The sequence below is a fragment of the Phoenix dactylifera genome, chromosome 4 (assembly GCF_009389715.1).
Source record: "Phoenix dactylifera cultivar Barhee BC4 chromosome 4, palm_55x_up_171113_PBpolish2nd_filt_p, whole genome shotgun sequence".
NCBI lineage: Eukaryota > Viridiplantae > Streptophyta > Magnoliopsida > Arecales > Arecaceae > Phoenix > Phoenix dactylifera.
The window spans coordinates 3,575,379-3,580,367 of record NC_052395.1 but is presented as its reverse complement, the minus strand read 5'-3'; positions in this window follow the sequence as shown (position 1 = coordinate 3,580,367).

The following is a 4,989-nucleotide window of genomic DNA, read 5'->3' as shown; positions in this document are numbered from 1 at the left end:
CCAAATGTTCTTCAACAGTTTTTGGAGCACAAGAAGAAGAATTTACACATATTCGACATGGACATAAAATCTTCCCATTCATATTAGATTTTTCAAAAGCAAATTTAATGAAATTCTGAATTACATTCAAATATTCGGCACTGGATCTTAGCTTATTTATCCAACTTTTGTCCATTCTATTACAATACTGCTTGAACTGCAACTTATCTAAAAAAGATAAACAAAGTTAGGATATGAAGATGGATGGCATAAAAGGGATTACACAGGGTATCTTAGGGCTTAAACATTAGAATATATTATTACTATCTAAATATTAAAGTGTCAACTACATATGGTCCAAGAAGGTGTTTTTGAAGTTATGCTTGTCTGAAGAACAGCCAACTAAATATCCAATCGCAATATTAATATTTTAAATCCAAGGTTGGCGGTCATCTTAAACTACTAAGTTCCTTACGCAAGTCCGAATTATTTTTCTTATTCCTTATCGAATGGCACCTGCATCTCACAATGCGTGAGATTGACCCAAAAGAAACCAATAGTACTTGGAATATTTTACATGCAAGAAATTGGCTATTTTGTATATTGATCCTCAAGCCATCATGCAGGAGACAACGTTCATTTTTTTTTTATTTTGTTCCACAACTGTTCATATTATACGAAGACATATATTCATGAGAAGGAGATCTACATGATGTATAAGCGAAATGTACTTGAAGATTACATTAAACTTATTAGTTAGCATCTGTTCAAAGAAGGGAGAAAATGGCCTTGACCATTGACAAACAAAATGGCTGCCAGAACACACTCTACGATTTCAGGTACTTCAATCAAAAATGCAAAAATGGTAATCCAGCATGACCAATTGAACAACAGTGAAAATGCTGGCTCTAATGTTTAAATAAAGAGAAAAATGACAACATAAATGTGCATAACATGAAAAAGTTACAAACTGTCGACAAGCTAAAAGCAATTCCAACCCAAACAACATTCAAAGCCTAACGAAAACTAGATTAACATGGGGAAAAAAGAAATCTAACACACCAGATTTCCTTCATGTAAGAAAATATAAACTATATAAATAAATCTATCTTATCCTATAAGCTTAAGTTTTTAGAAAAAGTGGTAATTTAATATGATATCAGAGTAGAGGTCCTGAGTTTGAACCCTGTCTCCGCATTCTTTAACCCCATTATTAAAAATTTCACATATTGGGCTCATCCATTAAAAAAAAATCTGGCCAACATGTGAGGGGGAGTATAAGAAAATATAAAATATATAAATAAATCTACCTTATTCTATCAGCTTAAGCTTCTTAAATTGGACATGTGCATGGTATAGACCTGTCACAGTAGACCGTATGAGGCCCTCTACATTTATGATTAGGGGTGTTCATGAAGAAAGGAGTTCTGATAATGTGAGCACATGGTAGTACTAATGATTTTACTTCAAAAATAAGATTATTTAGACCTCTCATAAATATGTTTTCGTTCTAGACTTGCATCTTTCCGTAAGTGAAATTCGTGAGATCTTCATTTTTTAATAAATCTTGGGTGATCTTTGATCTCCTGTTTGACCAAAAAAAAAAAAAAATTCCTGAGATGCATGCCAATTTGCTTTGTCCGTCTGGAGCCTAAATGTACTTCTAAAATTCAAATGTTTTCTCCGATTATGTTGGAAGAAGAAATTTAAAACCAGAAACATTCTTGAAAAGAAGATTCAGAAGACTGTTGGCCTCCAGCATGCTTAGGAATCAGTAGATCATTTATTTTCTACTTCCCCTTTTTTCTCTACTCTTTGGAAAAGGATTAATTATCCTATATGGATTGGAGATTCAGAAACTTCCCTAAAGCTTTCCAGCTTATTATTCCTATATATGCTGTTTTTGGCCATGATTTGGGCTTGTTGGAAAGAGAGAAATGCATGGATCTTTCTCAACAAACAATGCCAGTTAACAATACTCACGATTTCATTGATAAAACTCATATTTCGTATTACTAGAACAATAATCATGTTGGCGGAGGCCTGAGGGGCCGAGTCAATGTTGGTGGAAGCCTGAAGGGCCGAGTCAGTCCTGCCGCCTGCCAACGTACATGTGCTGGAGGAGTAGGGTGGGTTATACCACTAGGGGTTCCCTGAACCCACTAGCGAGGTCCTGTCGGAGTCCGGAGTCCGGAGTCGGGCGAGATTTGGTCGGAGTTGACTCGTGGCGCTATGGGCCCCGCGCTAGTTTAAGGAAATAAAGTTGCGCCTTCACTAACATCTGCGGGTTTTGGTGTAATGGTAGCACTTGATCCTAATAATTAGTATCAAAGCCATAGGTCTCGAGTTCGAAACCCAGGCATCACGTTGGGGGGGGGGGATTGTTGGCGGAGGCATGAAGGGCCGAGTCAACGTTGGCGGAGGCATGAAGGGCCGAGTCAGTCTTGCCGCCTGCCAACGTGGATGCGCTGAAGGAGTAGGCTGGGTTATACCACTAGGGAATTCCTGAACCCACTGGCGATGCCCTGTCGGAGTTCAGAGTCGGGCGAGACTTTGTCGGAGTCGACTCGTAGTGCAATGGGCCCCTGCGCTAGTTTAAGAAAATAAAGTTGCGCCTTTACTAACATCTGCGGATTTTGGTGTAATGGTAGCGCTTGATCTTAACAAATCATATCAGTGCTTTATAAAGGGCAGAGTTCCGATTGCATATGCGAGAAAACAAACAACATTTGATTGCATAATCAGATAAAAATTACTGATAAAAATGAATTTAAAGATCCGATTATAAAATCATAAAACAAAAGAAACTAGAACAAAATTTCTAAACAATTTGATTATAAAAACAAAAGAAAATTCAAAAAATTCAGAATTTAAAGATTGAAGCAAGAGAAGAAGATCCCGAACCTAGCCTTGTCCTTGTCCTTGCTGGCTCCAAAATTCAAACGTCGTGTGAGTGCAGAGTAAGAAGTTTAGGAGGAGGAGGAGGAGAATAGGAGGAGGAAGTTGGTCACGGAGAGGAGGCCAACGGAGAGGAGGAGGAGGAGAATTCAAGGAGATGCGGCGGAAGAGAGCGATTTGGTGTCGGTCGGCGGAGGAGAAGGGCCGAGATCGGGGAAAGGGCCAAGGAGGGGGTCGGTCGGCGTGGGTTAGGGATTTGGGGCTGATGGAGGGGGTTGGGTTTTGTTTGGGGAGGAATGGAGTTTGATGATGCTAATAAACATCGTCGGATTTTTGGCTTACACCGACGCTTATAAGCGTCGGTAATGGGTGGCTTACGGCGATGCTACATAAAACGTCAGCGGAACCTATTTTTTCTGATGCTTTTTAAAAGCGTTGGCATTCTTTATCATAGAAAAAAAAGTTATCGATGCTTCTATCTAGCATCGGCAATTAGGATTTTTGTTGTAGTGTATATAAGAAAGTGCTGATTCAGATAATGTAGCGCTAATGCAAGAGAGCATCATCTATTTGATCACGTTCATAGCATGAAGTATAGGTTGGATGCATCGGAGAAGGAGGTGAAAATGAGCCATCAATGAAGGGCATAAGTTTGTGTCCCCACAAAATTGGTTCAAAGAGAGACTTCCAAAGGAGATAGTTGCTGACATTGTTGGAATTGAAAGTTGTAATATGAGAAGAAGAGCTGGGTTTGCAGAAGGAAGACAGTGATGCAAAATGGGCTCTCATGATACCATGAAAGAAACACAATGTGATGGCTAAAATCCCACTTGATTTGTTAGGATTTCTTTCAGTTTGTATTAAATATATATACATAGGATATACAAGAGTAATTATAGAAAAAAAATTAGGAGAGAATTACAGCAGCAATTTAAATTCAAAATTTGAATAGAGAGAAAATACGAAAAAAATAATGAGAAGATCATAACAATAATTTAAATTCAAAAATGAAATTTGAATGGAGAGAATTTAAGGTAAGAAAGATCACTCCTCCTCAATTCCATTCTCTGGATTCTTCCGGTTGATGATGGTGCAAGTCTACCTTCCACATGCCCACCTACTCCATTGCCTCATTAACTTCGAGTCCCTTGCTCTCCTGCACCATGTGCCCTACATTAAGAACCCACCCCTCGTAAGGCATTACAGTCGACGAAAAGAGAGAAGTTAAAAAGATTTTCACCTACTGGTACCATCCATCACGGGATTGTTTACTCTCGCTGTTACGTCCCTTATCCCTCATTCAAGTGGGAAGCAGGTTGGGACCTTGAGACACTCATGGAACCATTCGATGATCCCATATAATGCTGGTCCTCGCTCATACATCAAGATACGTATACACATATAAAAAAGCATGTTCATTTGAAATGCACCGATCATCTTGGACCAACTATTTTCCAACAAACATCTTGATCAAATTGAGTATAGTTTAAGCTTGGTGCAAAGTGCAAATTTTTAGTTTCCAATGGTCACGAATTTTAAAATTCATGATGTGTAGAAGGAGGTTTCTGAAGTAGCTAAGTTTCCACAAGGCAGGGAACTAAGCCTGTTTCCGCATGCTGCGGAGATCACCACAGCAACCGCATCGAGATCCTATGAGATAGCTAGGGACATCTGGGGTATCCGTTTCACTGTCACAGCGCCAGATTTGCCCTATTTTTCTTGGTGTCTCCACTCCTTGGTCATCTCAAAGTTAATTTCGATGGCGGCAGGTCGGTGGATGGAGTTTAGGGAGGATCAGGCTTTGTGATCAGAGATCACCAGGGTAGGCTGATTGTGGCAGGAGGCCGATGCACCCCTGGTTCGACCGCTATTGAGGCGGAGTTGCGGGCAGCCTGGGAGGGCGTCTCCTATGCGAGGAGGGTACCTGGTGCAGATGCGGTTTACCTGGAGGGCGACTCCTCTACGGTGGTTGACTGGATACGAGGAGTGGATAGATTTGGGGATAGCCACCCACTGATTCGGGAGCCCACAAATTGATTAGGGAGATAGATTCCTTTCATGCAGCACATGTGTATCGGGAGGCAAGCAGAGCGGCCGATTGCGTTGCCTCCT